The sequence below is a fragment of the Uranotaenia lowii genome, chromosome 3 (genome assembly GCF_029784155.1).
Source record: "Uranotaenia lowii strain MFRU-FL chromosome 3, ASM2978415v1, whole genome shotgun sequence".
Classification (NCBI taxonomy): Eukaryota; Metazoa; Arthropoda; class Insecta; order Diptera; family Culicidae; genus Uranotaenia; species Uranotaenia lowii.
In genome coordinates, this window is record NC_073693.1 from 59,702,558 (window position 1) to 59,722,147 (window position 19,590).

Below are 19,590 nucleotides of genomic sequence, written 5' to 3' on the forward strand. Positions count from 1 at the left end.
AAAAATTACAAAAATTAAAAAAATGACAAAAATGACAAAAATGACAAAAATGACAAAAATGACAAAAATGACAAAAATGACAAAAATGACAAAAATGACAAAAATGACAAAAATGACAAAAATGACAAAAATGACAAAAATGACAAAAATGACAAAAATGACAAAAATGACAAAAATGACAAAAATGACAAAAATGACAAAATGACAAAAATGACAAAAATGACAAAAATGACAAAAATGACAAAAATGACAAAAATGACAAAAATGACAAAAATGACAAAAATGACAAAAATGACAAAAATGATAAAAATGACAAAAATGACAAAAATGACAAAAATGACAAAAATGACAAAAATGACAAAAATGACAAAAAACACAAAAAACACAAAAAACACAAAAATGACATAAATGACAAAAATGACAAAAATGACAAAAATGACAAAAATGACAAAAATTACAAAAATTACAAAAAATACAAAAATTACAAAAATGACAAAAATGACAAAAATGACAAAAATGACAAAAATGACAAAAATGACAAAAATGACAAAAATGACAAAAATGACAAAAATGACAAAAATGACAAAAATGACAAAAATGACAAAAATGACAAAAATGACAAAAATGACAAAAATGACAAAAATGACAAAAATGACAAAAATGACAAAAATGACAAAAATGACAAAAATGAAAAAAATGACAAAAATGACAAAAATGACAAAAATGACAAAAATGACAAAAATGACAAAAATGACAAAAATGACAAAAATGACAAAAATGACAAAAATGACAAAAATGACAAAAATGACAAAAATGACAAAAATGACAAAAATGACAAAAATGACAAAAATGACAAAAATGACAAAAATGACAAAAAACACAAAAATGACAAAAATGACAAAAATGACAAAAATGACAAAAATGACAAAAATGACAAAAATGACAAAAATGACAAAAATGACAAAAATGACAAAAATGACAAAAATGACAAAAATGACAAAAATGACAAAAATGACAAAAATGACAAAAATGACAAAAATGACAAAAATGACAAAAATGACAAAAATGACAAAAATGACAAAAATGACAAAAATGACAAAAATGACAAAAATGACAAAAATGACAAAAATGACAAAAATGACAAAAATGACAAAAATGACAAAAATGACAAAAATGACAAAAATGACAAAAATGACAAAAATGACAAAAATGACAAAAATGACAAAAATGACAAAAATGACAATAATGACAAAAATGACAAAAATGACAAAAATGACAAAAATGACAAAAATGACAAAAATGACAAAAATGACAAAAATGACAAAAATGACAAAAATGACAAAAATGACAAAAATGACAAAAATGACAAAAATGACAAAAATGACAAAAATGACAAAAATGACAAAAATGACAAAAATGACAAAAATGACAAAAATGACAAAAATGACAAAAATGACAAAAATGACAAAAATGACAAAAATGACAAAAATGACAAAAATGACAAAAATGACAAAAATGACAAAAATGACAAAAATGACAAAAATGACATAAATGACAAAAATGACAAAAATGACAAAAATGACAAAAATGACAAAAATGACAAAAAACACAAAAAACACAAAAAACACAAAAATGATATAAATGACAAAAATTACAAAAATTACAAAAATTAAAAAAATTACAAAAATGACAAAAATGACAAAAATGACAAAAATGACAAAAATGACAAAAATGACAAAAATGACAAAAATGACAAAAATGACAAAAATGACAAAAATGACAAAAATGACAAAAATGACAAAAATGACAAAAATGACAAAAATGACAAAAATGACAAAAATGACAAAAATGACAAAAATGACAAAAATGACAAAAATGACAAAAATGACAAAAATGACAAAAATGACAAAAATGACAAAAATGACAAAAATGACAAAAATGACAAAAATGACAAAAATGACAAAAATGACAAAAATGAAAAAAATGACAAAAATGACAAAAATGACAAAAATGACAAAAATTACAAAAAACACAAAAAACACAAAAAACACAAAAATGACATAAATGACAAAAATGACAAAAATGACAAAAATGACAAAAATGACAAAAATGACAAAAATGACAAAAATGACAAAAATGACAAAAATGACAAAAATGACAAAAATGACAAAAATGACAAAAATGACAAAAATGACAAAAATGACAAAAATGACAAAAATGACAAAAATGACAAAAATGACAAAAATGACAAAAATGACAAAAATGACAAAAATGACAAAAATGACAAAAATGACAAAAATGACAAAAATGACAAAAATGACAAAAATGACAAAAATGACAAAAATGACAAAAATGACAAAAATGACAAAAATGACAAAAATGACAAAAATGACAAAAATGACAAAAATGACAAAAATGACAAAAATGACAAAAATGACAAAAATGACAAAAATGACAAAAATGACATAAATGACAAAAATGACAAAAATGACAAAAATGACAAAAATGACAAAAATGACAAAAAACACAAAAAACACAAAAAACACAAAAATGACAAAAATTACAAAAATTACAAAAATTAAAAAAATTACAAAAATGACAAAAATGACAAAAATGACAAAAATGACAAAAATGACAAAAATGACAAAAATGACAAAAATGACAAAAATGACAAAAATGACAAAAATGACAAAAATGACAAAAATGACAAAAATGACAAAAATGACAAAAATGACAAAAATGACAAAAATGACAAAAATGAAAAAAATGACAAAAATGACAAAAATGACAAAAATGACAAAAACGACAAAAATGACAAAAATGACAAAAATGACAAAAATGACAAAAACGACAAAAATGACAAAAATGACAAAAATGACAAAAATGACAAAAATGACAAAAATGACAAAAATGACAAAAATGACAAAAATGACAAAAATGACAAAAATGACAAAAATGACAAAAATGACAAAAATGACAAAAATGACAAAAATGACAAAAATGACAAAAATGACAAAAATGACAAAAATGACAAAAATGACAAAAAATGACCAAAAATAACAATTAATGGCAATTTTAGACAAAAAATCCAGAAATAATATTTATTAAAAAAAATTACAAAAATCACTGAAACGAAAATAAAATGCAATCACTATTATTCAGATTGAGAAAAATAAAACCAAAGTTAAATCAGAACTAAACAAAAGTAATCCTTATGAAAAAGAAACCCATAATTATTTCAGTTCTTGTGGTTAGTTTCTTTAGCTATGTATTTTTATATTTTTTTTTATTGAAGAATCATTTTATATATTGATAATATTGGTAGATAAATATTTTCTGATTTAAGTTTTTTGAAAGGAACTTAAGTTTTTTATAAGAGGTTTTAAAAGAAATTTGTTTTGCAGTTAAGACTTTTGGTTGAGGTTTTAAAATGAAAATGGTTAAAACGTTTGTCTGGTGGTATTTAAATAGTTATAAGCGTTATTCACAACACAACAGAATGATTCATTTTTAATTTTTAAAAACTTAAAATTTTAAAAAAATAGACTTCCTGAATTCAAATCTAAGACCACATTTTTAGTTTAAACCCTTGTTTTGATAACCGGGTGCTTTAAATTTTAAAATTATTCGGGTTTGAATCAATTCAATTGACGGTACTCGATAAACTAACAAACTTGTTAAGAATTTTTTTAATTTGTTCATTCAGTATAGGATTCATTTTTTTTGTTTCAAATGTTCCAGTTTCAGAGATGCAATGCTTCAACGAATGAAATTCCTCAGATTTTAGAAAAAATATTTGAATATTCATTTTTTTATCTAGCATCATCGGAAGACGTTTTAGAGTATTTAATTTTAAAGCTTCTGACACTGAAAAGTCCAAGGTTGAAATAAAGTCAGTTCTTCAAATTCGAAGCTTTAAAATTCTTTCTTATTTTTTGTTTTTATTTTTATAAACGGAATCAACAGCCTAAAAAGTGGAAAATCAATGGCCTAAAAAGTGGAAAATGTGTGAACCTTTAAGTGGTAATTTATTCAACTATTTGTTTTGAGGATTTGAAACATTTTGAATTATGTATTGAAATGTAAGTGTAATAACACTAGTTTACAGCATTTTTGAACTCAGTAAACTGAAGGTCATTTCCAATGTAAAATCGGACGCTGAATTTGAAAATGAAATTCAAAAAAATCTCAGTAGAACCGTTTTTGAGCTACGCTCCAAATATAAAATTTTGAAAAAAATTAAAAAAGTTCTTGTACTTAGATTAAACTATCTCGGACATGCCAAGTTTCAGGAAGATCTGACCATAGGAAGGGGTTGCTTAAGTCTCAAACGTGAATTAAATTTTGAGGTATTTTGCCCGGAAGGAACGAAAAATACTGGTTTTTCATCAATTACTTTTTTCATCCCTAGCTGATTGTTTTTTATGGTTGATTTTCTTAAAGCCTAAGTTGAGACAAATATTTCACCTGAAGACTGTAACTCGATTGGATTTGAAACAGAAAAGTTATTGCGGTTCAAAGATTGTATTTTTAAAAGTACTCATTGCATGTTGGACAAAATTTGCGGCCTTTGAACCGCAATAACTTTTCTGTTTCAAATCCAATCGAGTTACAGTCTTTGGGTAAAATATTTGTCTCAATTTAGGATTTAAGAAAATCAACCATAAAAAACAATCAGCTAGGGACGAAAAAAGTTATTGATGAAAAACCAGTATTTTTCGTTACTTCCGGACAAAATACCTCAAAATTTAATTCACGTTTGAGACTTAAGCAACCCCTTCCTATGGTCAGATCTTCCTGAAACTTGGCATGTGACCTTCTGGTAAGCTAATAAATAATTTTGACTTGGAGCGAGTGAGATTTATCATGTTTCATTCTTCCTATACTATGATAAGTGTACTGCGGTTCGTTGAATTATTAAAAACTCCAAAATTTTCAGTTATGGTACAGTAGCCATAACTTCTTCAATTTTCAACCGATTTTGATAAATAACCCCTTGAAATCTTTGTTTTAAATTGACATTCAAGCGCAAAAGAAAATCAGATTTTTTAAATGCTACCATCGAGTCAAAAACATTCGTTGAAACAAAATTTTCTCTAAAAAAATGCGTTTTTTATAATTTTTTTTCTCATAAAGTCACTTATATCAACAATACTGTTGGTCAAACGCAAAAACAGTGTTCAGATGATCGATAGAAAACTTAATCACCTTCAATATGCAAAAGAGGGATTTCAAATTACTGTTATGCCGTCCGAGATATTTTAATCTAAGTACAAGAACTTTTTTAATTTTTTCGAAATTTCATATTTGGAGCAAAGCTCAAAAACGGTTTTACTGAGATTTTTTTGAATTTCATTTTTGAATTCAGCGCCCGATTTTACATTAAAAATGTTGGTCAGTTAATCGAGTTCACGATTTTTTTTAAATTTTGTAAACTAGTGTAATTAAGATTTCTTTTCGGTCAAATTTCTTCTAAATATTCCTTTTTTTCAAATTTTATTTCATTTATTGATGGGAAATTTTTGTAGAATAACAGTTTGATGACAGGAAACAAAATATTAAACTTTTTTTTAGAAATTTTATAAAATTATGTCAAAATTCTTCAAATAAATTTTTAAAATATTTTAAAGTAAATTTTCCATTAAAAAATAAAACAAACTTAAACGGATTCAGCGTATTTCAGTTATTATTAAGTTTAAGTCTAAATCAGTTTTTTAATTTTTAGACCCTCTGCAAACGGCAATTTTGTAGACCTGTGTTTTCAGTAAAGTTTTTCAACAACAAAAAATATCATTTAAAGTTTAAAGATTGGAATTTTCTAAACATGGATTTTGCTTTAAGAACAATATGTATATTTGATTGAACTAGAGACTGGAGACAAGAATAGTGTTGAAACACGATTTTAGTTACAACGAAAGGTTGTTAAATATTTCGGATGTTTTTAAATAAGCGAAAAATTTCTATTAAATTAACCGTAACCGTGTTTAAGCTTTAGAAACTTTAAAAAAAATGACTTCCTGAGTTCGAATCTTAGACCACATTTTAAGTTTTAACTCTTTTTTTGGTGACCGAATGCTTTAATTTAAAATAAAATGGGTATTGAATTAATTCAATTGATGGTAGCCGATAAACTAACAAACTCGTATGAAAATTCCGTCTTCTTTTTTAATTTCTTCATTCAGTATAAAATTCAAGTTTTTTTGTTCCAAATGTTCCAGAAATGCGATGCTTCAACAAATGAAATTCCAAAGATTTTAGAAAAAAATATTGAGAACCAGGTTTTTTTATTTAGCATAATTGAAAACTTCCAAGGTCGAAATAAAGTCAGTCCTTCAAACTCAAATAGCTGTTACTTTCATTTTTTTGAGCCAAATTTCTTCAAATAATTTTTGTTGAGATAATAAATGTGTTCAAATTGAGTTTGTTGACCAAATATGTACTAGTAATTTAAGAATTTTGAACTACGTAATAAAACTTTTTTTTTGAAAAATTGACACTTCTTTGCCCTTGTATGCCTTCTCCATTCATCATGAGAAAACGGTTATTAATTTTGTATTTGCTTCCATTTAAAAGCTTTAAAATTTATTTTTAATTTTTCTAATCTGCTTAGACAGACGAAAACTTCCGTTAACTATCGTGCATATATGAACGGAGCCTTCCCAAAAGTGGAAAATACAGTGACCCAGTTATTTATTGATGGGAAAATTTTGATGATTAACAGTTTGCAGACTGAAAACAAAATATTAAAATTATTTTAGTAATATTCTACAGTTTTTATCAGAATTCTTAAAATTAATTTTTAAAATATTTAAAGGTAAATTTTCCATTAAAACATTAAACAAAATTAAACATACACGTATTCGGATTCAGCGTACTAAAGTTAGTCCAAATTAGTTTTTTTTAAATTTTTTGACCCTCTGCCAAACGGCATATTTGTAGACCTGTGTTTTCAGTAGAGTTTTTCAACAACAAAACATATTTTTTGAAGTTTTAAGATTGGAATTTGCTAAACATTTTTCTTTAAGAACAATGTATTTGTTTGAACTAGAGACTGGAGACAAGAAATGGTGTTGAAATACTATTTTAATTAAAATGAAATGGTGTTAAATAGTTAAATATATTGAATGTTTTTTAATAAGCGAAAAATTCCCCTTTAAATTAACCGTAACAGAATTAATCCAATAATCGAGAATTATCAGATCAAAAATGAAAAGTTTAAGAACAACCCTGTGCATCTCTGAGATTTTAAATCGCCTTTAGTTAGGCTAAAAAAAGGCGCCGAGTTTGTATACGCATGGCGGCGTTTTATTTCCAGAGCTCTGATCAATTTGTACCGTTGAAAGAGAGCTTGGAAAAAATCGTAAGACATTTTCCTGGTTCAAATGCATTTATCATATAAAATATGCGGATTTGTGTGAAGATTTTTTTTAACTTTATAAAACTTGCCGCTCAACGTGTATCTTGAAGCTCAGCTCACTGAATGCAATCGTAAATTTCGATCCCTTTTCTTGACCGGGAAAATAGAAATGTGTTTCCTAAAGGGATTTTTTATACATGTACCTTTTTCTTTTTTCAATTAAATAAATTAGGTATAATTTTGCACTTCAGATGAGAAACTGGAAAGAAGTCGGTCGGGAAAATTTCATCCAGATCAGATACTTCTTTGAGAAAAGCTGATTCTGTAGATATTTTTCTTATTGTCATTAAGACTTCTTCAGCACCCAGGTGCTAAACTTTAGCAAAGATGACAGAAAACACGTATCAAAATACCACCAAGCCCTTGATCACCATTCCAGGCTAACCTAAAGAGCATAAAAAGTAGTAGCAACATCAAAAAAAACGTTCGGAATTTTAAGCACTTTTTCCTCAATCATAAAGCTCAAATCCTCTCTCGTCCAGGTGTCATTCACTTCACAAGTAGGACCTAGGTCGGGGTACCAGCTCGTATCTGCTGATTCAGAACAGAACCTCGCCATAAGAAATATGACTCTGGCGATCGCGTTCTCGTCGAATCATTGCACTCGTTGACCAAGTAGGGAGCCACATTAATTAGCCCAAATCTTACAGAGGCTGGCTGAAATGGAGCGCCCCTTTTTTGTTTGGGCACGATTTTTGTTAACTATTCTGGTTGTTGGCCTTCTGGGTAGGTTTTTTCTGCTGCTTCTTTTAAATTTTGTATGTCGTGCTGCTGCTGATGCAGCAAATTGATTCTTTTCATCCCTCAACGTAAGTCTTTCCGATTGCCGCTTGTCGCTTGGTGGCGTTGCTAATAAGGATCGAGAAAATGCATTCGATGGGGCAACTGAAAACTATAACTTTGAAGCACGTGTATAGAAGGGCAAAAAGACTGGCTGAGTGGCTGAGTGACTGGATGATTTTTTTCTTCTGTTTTTTTCAATTTTGTCATTTTTGTCGTTTTTGTCATTTTTGTCATTTTGTCATTTTTGTCATTTTTGTCATTTTTGTCATTTTTGTCATTTTTGTCATTTTTGTCATTTTTGTCATTTTTGTCATTTTTGTCATTTTTGTCATTTTTGTCATTTTTGTCATTTTTGTCATTTTTGTCATTTTTGTCATTTTTGTCATTTTTGTCATTTTTGTCATTTTTGTCATTTTTGTCATTTTTGTCATTTTTGTCATTTTTGTCATTTTTGTCATTTTTGTCATTTTTGTCATTTTTGTCATTTTTGTCATTTTTGTCATTTTTGTCATTTTTGTCATTTTTGTCATTTTTGTCATTTTTGTCATTTTTGTCATTTTTGTCATTTTTGTCATTTTTGTCATTTTTGTCATTTTTGTCATTTTTGTCATTTTTGTCATTTTTGTCATTTTTGTCATTTTTGTCATTTTTGTCATTTTTGTCATTTTTGTCATTTTTGTCATTTTTGTCATTTTTGTCATTTTTGTCATTTTTGTCATTTTTGTCATTTTTGTCATTTTTGTCATTTTTGTCATTTTTGTCATTTTTGTCATTTTTGTCATTTTTGTCATTTTTGTCATTTTTGTCATTTTTGTCATTTTTGTCATTTTTGTCATTTTTGTCATTTTTGTCATTTTTGTCATTTTTGTCATTTTTGTCATTTTTGTCATTTTTGTCATTTTTGTCATTTTTGTCATTTTTGTCATTTTTGTCATTTTTGTCATTTTTGTCATTTTTGTCATTTTTGTCATTTTTGTCATTTTTGTCATTTTTGTCATTTTTGTCATTTTTGTCATTTTTGTCATTTTTGTCATTTTTGTCATTTTTGTCATTTTTGTCATTTTTGTCATTTTTGTCATTTTTGTCATTTTTGTCATTTTTGTCATTTTTGTCATTTTTGTCATTTTTGTCATTTTTGTCATTTTTGTCATTTTTGTCATTTTTGTCATTTTTGTCATTTTTGTCATTTTTGTCATTTTTGTCATTTTTGTCATTTTTGTCATTTTTGTCATTTTTGTCATTTTTGTCATTTTTGTCATTTTTGTCATTTTTGTCATTTTTGTCATTTTTGTCATTTTTGTCATTTTTGTCATTTTTGTCATTTTTGTCATTTTTGTCATTTTTGTCATTTTTGTCATTTTTGTCATTTTTGTCATTTTTGTCATTTTTGTCATTTTTGTCATTTTTGTCATTTTTGTCATTTTTGTCATTTTTGTCATTTTTGTCATTTTTGTCATTTTTGTCATTTTTGTCATTTTTGTCATTTTTGTCATTTTTGTCATTTTTGTCATTTTTGTCATTTTTGTCATTTTTGTCATTTTTGTCATTTTTGTCATTTTTGTCATTTTTGTCATTTTTGTCATTTTTGTCATTTTTGTCAATTTTGTCATTTTTGTCATTTTTGTCATTTTTGTCATTTTTGGCATTTTTGTCATTTTTGTCATTTTTGTCATTTTTGTTATTTTTGTCATTTTTGTCATTTTTGTCATTTTTGTCATTTTTGTCATTTTTGTCATTTTTGTCATTTTTGTCATTTTTGTCATTTTTGTCATTTTTGTCATTTTTGTCATTTTTGTCATTTTTGTCATTTTTGTCATTTTTGTCATTTTTGTCATTTTTGTCATTTTTGTCATTTTTGTCATTTTTGTCATTTTTGTCATTTTTGTCATTTTTGTCATTTTTGTCATTTTTGTCATTTTTGTCATTTTTGTCATTTTTGTCATTTTTGTCATTTTTGTCATTTTTGTCATTTTTGTCATTTTTGTCATTTTTGTCATTTCTGTCATTTTTGTCATTTTTGTCATTTTTGTCATTTTTGTCATTTTTGTCATTTTTGTCATTTTTGTCATTTTTGTCATTTTTGTCATTTTTGTCATTTTTGTCATTTTTGTCATTTTTGTCATTTTTGTCATTTTTGTCATTTTTGTCATTTTTGTCATTTTTGTCATTTTTGTCATTTTTGTCATTTTTGTCATTTTTGTCATTTTTGTCATTTTTGTCATTTTTGTCATTTTTGTCATTTTTGTCATTTTTGTCATTTTTTTCATTTTTGTCATTTTTGTCATTTTTGTCATTTTTGTCATTTTTGTCATTTTTGTCATTTTTGTCATTTTTGTCATTTTTGTCATTTTTGTCATTTTTGTCATTTTTGTCATTTTTGTCATTTTTGTCATATTTCCAAAAATCTGAACAATGAAGTTATTGAGTTGCGTACAGTCAGCATAAGAATCATTGTTAAATCAACTATGTTTATAGTTAAATATATATAAATAAATTTTTCATGCAGGTTTTTAATTGATTTAAATATAAATTGAAATAAATTTCTATTATCGCAGATTAACATCCAAGAGTTTTTTGCCCCCAACATCTCATCATTGAGTTGATTTTTTAGGTTCTAGCCGATTTTTCTAGATCTGCTGCCGGCCGCCAGCCAGGGGTGCGTTATTAAGTGGTTCTATTTCTGATTCAGCAATATTAGGTTTTCATATGTAGGTGATGTGTGACAAATGTAGGCCAAAGTAATGTGATTTTGTTTTAATGGGAAAAAGGACTTTCTGTTTGCTGGTTGAAACAAATTATAAGATCGATTCGTTAATGGTAGTGTAGCTGCTTTTTTTTGTCTCCCTCAAATCAGCAAGATGCTGTAAGGAAGATTATTGATTATTTACATCATCTCCATAGTGCAAAAATATTGTGCCAGAAAAAAAAAATCAATACAACATGAACATCAACTTGTATCTACATCTGTCGATTTTGTTTTTTTTATGTCATCAGTTAAGTGGATGTAAACTTGATTCCGTTGCTCAAGCTACTTGACTCCTACATGTAAATTGACGATTAAATTTAAACGCGTGTTAAGAAGCAAATGCACTAATTCATTTATTCATTCATTCGATTCGGGGGTAGATTGAAAAAACTTGAGGCAAAGTTAAGTCGACATCAAGGCTACCAATAAATTTGCTTTCAATTGAAATGTTTTTAAGTTTTATCGACTGCTATGTAGAGAATCATTGACAGTTTAAGATGTACTCGGTAACTCGAAACCTTATGTGGAATTTATTGTATGCCCTAAAAGAGCAAATTATCTTAATCCAAAAAATATCCGTCAAAATCTCTTTTCAAGGATATGACTGTTAGCAAACAATGCTATGCAATTGGAGTTTTTCCATCGTCATAAAGGCTTGCAAAATTCCCAAAAAAAAAAAATTTCAGTGATAGTTAAAAATAATGCTTAACCCCTCTATTAGTGGCGTGTCAAACAAAACTTTTTCGTTCCTTCTCGTTGAAATGGTAGCCATACGAGGTGTCAGCTCTTTGACCTACTGGCTTAGTAGCAGACACTAGGCCACTGACACACAGGCTCTCTTGTACTAAATGGCATCTGGAAACCAGATGGTGCCCAGCAATCTCAATTTCTTGCACGCTACCAAATCTGCATGCACAGAATGGACGACGATCTGGAAGGCCGTTACTGGAATTGATCCGTGCAGCAATATAGTGCTTGGTCATTGCCTCGTGATTGAGAGACCAACTTGAAAGAAGGTAAGTTAAGGGTATAGACACAAAAAAAAGGTTCAAATTGTGAAACACACGTGTCTTTGTCTGCCGACGAGTCTTGTCTTGAGGTGTACACTTAAAGAAACATGATAGCTACCCCCGAGAACCTAACCTACAATCGGCTGCTCGAAGTTTCACCAGATCTCGGACACACGGGACGACATTGAGGCACTTTATTTTGTTCTCACTCTACAATAATTTTCAGGGTAGGTATCGCCATTTGCCATGGTTCTTGGAAGCTGTAAAAAACGGACTGTTCTCCCTGGCTAGGAACGACTTGCAAAAGGCTCAACATAAGTTATAACCCATGAATCAAGATCATCTTACTGCCACTAAACTGTTGATTGACGATGGACTTGGACGCGGTGACGCATTTAGTGTTGCAAAATGTTCTGTAGGATCGGTTGAGGAATTTTGGGACGAAGTCAGACATGAATTAACATTAGGTAGTGTTTATCAATCCAATTTGATTATTGGTAAGGTTGTAATTTTAAAACAAATAAATGTCAGTAACTCCCAAAAATACTACCTACAAAAGGCTTCTTGAAATATTGATTAGATATTTTTTTCAATTTTAAACTCCGTTTTATTAGATTTTTTATTTTATTGAGTGCTTCTCTGTAGATTGTTCCGATAATTTTAAATACACTATTAAATAAATTTAGTCTGCGTACTGTTGTTTACATCCAAGTGAAGTAAGCGTTGTCATTTTTTTCGTTTTTCACGGAGAAATCTGAAAATGCGTGGCCTTACTTCCGATCAAAGAGAACGGATTGTGCACAAATGGGAAACTGTGAGTGGTCTTTCAATCAGAAAACTAGTTAAGGAAGAAGGTTCGAGTTTTGGAGCAGTTCAAACCGCGTTGAGAAAGTATGGAGAATAGTTGTTTTGCTGACCCTACAATGGAAAAGAAAATCAAGGATTACTACAAACGCCAACTGAGCAACTGGATACCTCATCGACTAACGTTATGCGTGCCAAAGAAAGAACTGGACTTAAGACCCATCGGAAGTAGAAGCAGCCAAAAGAGAGTACCAAACAGGCTGAATCCGTCAAACAGAGGGCTCAGAAACACTACGTGAACCTGACCAAGAAATCGGGTTGTGTTATCATTGATGATGAAACCTGCATGAAACTCGACCATGAATCTCTGCCTGGCTCACAATATTATACCTCACCCAAGGGAAAGGATGTTTCTGCACCAGTACTTTGTGAAGCCATTTGTGAATGCGGTAAAAATTCTCGTCCATTCATAACCACAGATACAATGAATGGCAAAATTTACGTGCAAGAATGTTTACAAAAAGGTTGCTACCCTTAATCAAACAGTATAACAATCTTACAATCTTTCGACCTGATCTCGTGCCATCACTTTGAGGATGAATTAAAAGTGGTATGAAGTCAAAAGGTCACTGTAGAGAATATTGTATATATAGGTAGATAAATATTAGTTTAATTGAAATCACTTAATTTAGATTATTATATTAGCATATTCAAATTCGTGTGAACGACCCTGTATGGTTGATTTGATCGATTTCGAGAACATCGATGCGATTGTCAAGAATGACAGCTAGAAGAGAGGATATCGATTAAAAATAATCAGAATATGACACATGTAGGAGAGAGTGAGAGAACAGTTTGAAGTTCGAACAGAAAAGGTCCATGTAACATGTTTGAGAAGTAAGGCTTCAGTTAATAGAGCGAGCTTAGAAAGTACGCATCGTTTGTTGTGTTGAAAAATCGTTAGTGAAATTTAAAGAAAAACTGTGAAAATCGAAGCAAGGTAAACGTGTCTGAAAAAGCGTCGATCAGTCACGACAATGGCGTGGTTGGTAGACGAGCGAGAGTCTATCAAAAAGGTATGTTTCATTTGAAAGAAAACTTTTGGCGTCGATAATCTATGTTCAAAATGGCGGCCACAGAAAAATGAATTATTTTGATAACCATTGAATATGAGGGCGAATGAGAATCATGGGGAGTAGATTTCTTTTGACTGGGTTGAAAATTTTGAACGGTGCATTTCAATAAATGAGATAATTCATATTATAAATTTTTTATGTTCAATGAAAGATAATCAAATACACCGTGAAAATTCTAAACTTGGTATATGTTTTCTGGAAAATCATATCGTCCAAAGTGCAATAAAAATTCAAAAGTTGAGTTTTTGAACGAAATTTTGAGGAATGGTAAAAAACGCGTTAAAAAAAAGAGAGTAATAAAAAGTAGAAAGTAAAGAGTGAGAAATAAAGAGTAAAGCGTGAAGAATCAACAATGAATAGAGCAAAGTAAAGAGTGATTAACAAAGAGTAAAAGTGTAAAAAGTAAATATCAAAGAGTTGAAAGTAAATAGATATGAGCGACTGATAATAAGCAAAGAATGAATAATTAAGCATTAAAAGTGCATATCGTCCAAAGTGCAATAAGAATTCAAAAGTTGATTTTTTAAACAAAACTTTAAAAATTGGTAAAAAAGGGTTAAAAAATAAGAGTAAAAAAATAGAAATTAAAGAGTGAGAAATATAGAGTAAAGCGTGAAGAATCAACAATCAATAGTGCAAAGTAAAGAGTGATTAACAAAGAGTAAAAGGGTAAAGAGTACATATTAAAGAGTTGAAAGTAAAAAAAAATATATGGGTGAATGATAATAAGTTAAGAATGAATAATTAAGTGTAAGAAGTGAAGCAGTTATAAAAGATGTAAAAAAAAAGAATAGTAAGAGTGAATAGTAAAGAGTGAAGAGTAAAAATTGAAAAATGAAAAAAAACAGTAAACGGGGAAGAGTAAAGAATAAGAACAGAAAGTAAATAGTAAAGAATGAAGAGTACAGAATATACAAAGAAAATTGTTAAGAGTAAAAAGTAAAGAGTAAAAAGAGAATAACAAAGAGTTTCAAAAGTGAGTAAGCTTCAATGAAGAATTAAATTGTGAGTCAATAGTGAGAAATGAAGAGTAAAAAAAAAAAAATCAAGACCAAGACCAATTGTGACAAAAAAAACCTTGAAGAATCAAGAATACACTGAAGAAAATTAAAGTCCTGTTTTTGGGTGAATGACAGTCCCAACAGGTTGAGTTTAGAAAAAAAATGAAGTCCTGCTTTGGGTGAATAACAGTCCCAAACAGGTTAAGTTTGTAATCTAAAGTCCTGTTTTTGGGTGAATAATAGTCCCAACAGGTTGAGTATTAAAAAATGAAGTCCTGCTTTGGGTGAATAACAGTCCCAACAGGTTGAGTTGAAAAAAAAATTTAAGTCCTGCTTTGGGTGAATAACAGTCCCAAACAGGTTAAGTTTATAATATAAAGTCCTGTTTTTGGGTGAATAACAGTCCCAACAGGTTGAGTTTAAAAAAAAAATGAAGTCCTGCTTTGGGTTGATAACAGTCCCAAACAGGTTAAGTTTATGATATATAGTCCTGTTTTGGGTGAATAACAGTCCCAACAGGTTAAGTTAAAAAAAATGAAGTTCTGTTTTGGGTGAATAACAGTCCCAAACTGATTAAGTTGAAAATGAAGTCCTGTTTTTGGGTCAATAACAGTCCCAACAGGTTGAGTTAAAAAAAAAATAAAGCTTTACTTTGGATGAATAACTATTCCAAACAGTTTGAGTTGATAAAAATTGAATCCTGGGTTCGGGTGTAAAAAAGTCCCAATCGGTTGAGATTTTAAAAAAAAGTATTAGTAATTTTGGGTGACAGTCCCAAACTGGTTAAGTTAAAGAAAAATAAGGTAACGAGTCTGATTCAAAATTCAGTAATTCGGGACCAACAGCCAAAAGGTCAGCAAAAGAAACGAAGAATCAATAATAAAAAATCAACACTCGAGAGTTTATGATCAAATATCAAAAATTGAAAACCAAGAGTCAAATGTTAAGAATCATTGAGTAGAAGTGCAAAATTAAACATCGAATTATAGTCATCGATTGAGAATAAAAAGCACAGCATCAATTCAAGAGAAATTTGAATTTAAAATAAGTAGAGAGTACAGATGAAGATTGAAGAGTGTAGGGGAAAGATAAAAACTTACGAACCAGAAGGATAAATAAAAGAACAAAGTTTGAAAATTAAAAAGGAAGATAAGAAGAGCAAAGAATAAAGACTGGAGAGTAAAAAAGGACTGGGGTAGAGAGAGAATGAAGAGAAAAGGGCGAATAGTGAAAAGTACAAAGTTTATAGTAAAAAAGTAAAGAGTGAATATTATAGAATAAAAAAAAGGTAAATGAATAAAGTAAAAAGAAATTGGTGAAACGGTAGAAATTAAAAAAAAAACCAAAATTCAGAAAGTGGGCGCTACGATAATACAAAATAATAAGATGAAAAGATGAATGACAAAACATAGGAAACCATTAAAAAAAAAAGAATAATAGGTAAAAAGCAGAAATGGAGTCAAAAGTGAGGATTCAAAAGGATTGAATAGAAATTCAAGAATAAAAAAAAATCCAAGAATCCTAACACAATGTTTTAAATGAGTTTAAAATCAAAATAGAGCGAAAAACTCCGAAATTAATAAAAAAGTCAAGATTTTAAATTTTATAATCAATATTTAGAAAAAAGTTAAGGCTAAAAGGCAAACAAAAATAAGCCAATCATCTTAAGTCAAGACTTAATAGCTCATGTTCATAAGTTGAAGTCACTTTCAAAGAGTCAAGTGCAGAGTATCATTGCATGAAAGTCAATATTTAACAGAGAAAAGTGAATAGTGAGAACTGCAGATTAAAGAGTGAAGGGGGAAATTAAAGGCTTATACGTCAAAGTTTAAAGAGTATAAGCGAAGAGCAGAGGGAGATGAGTAAAGAATAAATAATGAAAAGTACGGCATATTCAGTAGATCGTGAAGAGTGAAGAATAAAGGGTGGTTCAATAAAGTAAGACAAGAGTGTTTAACGAAAATAGTAAATAATAGAGAGTGCTTTGAAAGCAAAAAAAAAATTGGAAGTGTATGAGTGAAGAAAAAAACTAACGATTATCAAGTAAAACAAAATGCAATCGGTGAATAACTAAAAAGGTTAAAATGACACAGAATATATAGTGAATAAAACCGAGGTAGGCGTAAACAATAAAAGGTAGAGGGTAAAGATCGTAGGGAGTGAAGAGTTAAGAGTTTAAATAAAAAATTAAAGGGCAGTAAGTGAAGATTAAAGTGTACTGCTAAGTTTTCGAATTTTTGATAGAAAAAAAATAAAATTTTTGTGAATTATTTAGGAAGTTAAGGCGGAAAAATTATTTTAAAAAAAAGTTATTACAAAAAAAAAAGGTAATGGATAGATCCTTTCAGTTCATCAAAGATAATAAATTAAATTAGGCGTGTGTGTAAAAAAAAAAAAAAAAAACAATGTAATGAAAAGGGTGAAGATCAAAGCGCAAAGCTTGGAGAGTAGGAAGTGAGGTGTGAAGATAAAAAAAAGCATTACGGATAAAGAATTCAGAGTTTAGAGAAATGGATAAAGAATAACAAGTAAAGAGTAAGGGTGAAGAATTGAAACAGCAAAAAGTGAAGAGTGAGAAACAAAGAGTAAAGGATGAAGAGTAAAGATTGGGGAATAAAAAGCAGAGATGAAAAGTAAAAGGGGAGGAGTAAAGAATATAGAACAAAAGTAAATAGTAGCGAAAAAAGAGTAAAAAAAAAAGATGAAAGTGTGAAAAGTAAAGAGTACAAAGGGAAAAGCAAAGCGTTAAGAGTTAAACTCGAAAACCAAAAGATTAGACAAAGAGGAAAAAGTGAATGATTGAGAGTTGAATGAAGTTGAGAATGAAGAGTAAAAAGTAACAGTGGAGAGTACAGAGTCAATTTTACAAAGCAAAGAATAAACAAATTTTTACCTTTGTTCGGAAAGATGAGTAAAAAGTTAAAAGTATAAATCCATAGCAGAGCGTAAAGAGTAAACAGTAAAGTGTATTCTTTGATTTCGAAACACAGTGAAGTTAAACTCCAGGAATTACTAAATTTGTCATGTATTAGCATTATTAGATCCTAAAGATGAGTAAATATCAAAATGTAAAGAGTAAAAGTATGAAAAGTAATGCCTTATGAATAAAGAGTAAAACGTAAGGAGTGAAGAGTTAAGTATGAAGAATAAGAAGTAACCCAACAAACATTTTTGCTGATTAAAAACGCCAATTCTCTGATCGTATACTGTGTTAAGGTGCTGATTGCTGTTTCAGCTTTCTGGCTGAAGAACGAAATACCTCAGCGCTGTTTCAGCATGTAAGGAAGTTTTCTTTCAGTCAATAGAAAGTAGGGGAAAATTGGTTGAAGAATAACTCGTTCAGCCTTTGTCCAACCATTTTTGACACCATTCAAATTTGACAGGCGTCAGCTGTACAAGGGTAACTTCGACAGCGACTTTCAGCTATATATCAAAATTTCTGTTGTTGTCATGGATCAACCAATGCATGATAGCGAATGGATCGAAATAAGAATTTTTTAATCGTCTTATTATTCGTAGTTTCTCATTTTGCTTGATAAAATGACCTTAGTCGGGAAAGTTTCTTTTTATTTACGAAGCATCTCAATTTCAAATTCTTCATGTGAAATTGACCTTGGGTTGGGAGATATTTCGGTCGCTTAAGAACGACACTTTTCTTATGCTCCACAGAATCCATAGTTGGTTCTGCGTTCTGCGGCATGAGACCAACAAGTCGAAGGTTTAGAGTTCGAGACAAGTTTCAATGAAGCAAAAACAACAAGAGAGGGGAAAAATAGCTGGCAAACATCGGGCGTACATCGGTCATCATTATTTTTGTTTTTTTTTTTTTGGTGATCCGTCAATTGACGTTTCATGGCAACTTCGCTGATTAATTTCTCCAAATGTCGATGTTTAAGAGCTGAACAGCAGCTTCTCCCTGAATTTTGGTTGCCTTCTTTCAGCAAGATAGCTGATTTAAAATTATAACGAAATAGTGTTTCAGCGAAAAATGTTTGTTGGGAAATGATTAAGAGTTTAGAGTGTAAAGCAAACATCAAAGGATAAAGAATGATTATTAAAATGTTAACAGTTATGAGTAAAGAGTGATGCAAGAAAAGTTAATAACAAGAAATGGAGATTAAACAATGGAAAGTTATTGATAATGGTTGGAGAGCAAAAAGTGTAGATTAAAAAAAATGGAAGGTAAGAAGTAAAGGATAGAGAACGAAGAGTCAAGAGTAAAGAATAGAAATAAACATAGCAAAGAGTCGAAAGCAGAAAATAAGTAGAAAAACAAGCGCAAAATTAAAGAGTAAAGTAAAAGAACAAAAACTAAAGAGTTATGAATAAGACGTAAAGAGAACAGTGCAAAAAAAAAAAGTGAAGAATTTGGGTACAGATTAAAAAGAATTAAAACAGCAAAAAGTGAAGAGTGAGAAATAAAGAGTAAAGGGTGAAGAATCAACACTTATTAATGCAAAATAAAGAGAGATTAACAAAGAGTTAGTATTAAAGAAATGAGTGAATGATTTAAAAGTAAAGAATAAAAAAAATGAGGCGTTAAAAGTAAAGAAAAAAGTGAAGAAAAAATTATAATGTAGTAAAAAAAAAAAGAGAAGAAATAGTTAAAAAATATAAAGAAAAAAGGGTGAAGAGTAAAGAGTGGAGAATAAAAAGCAGAGATGGAAAAGTAAAAGTGGAAGAGTAAAGAATA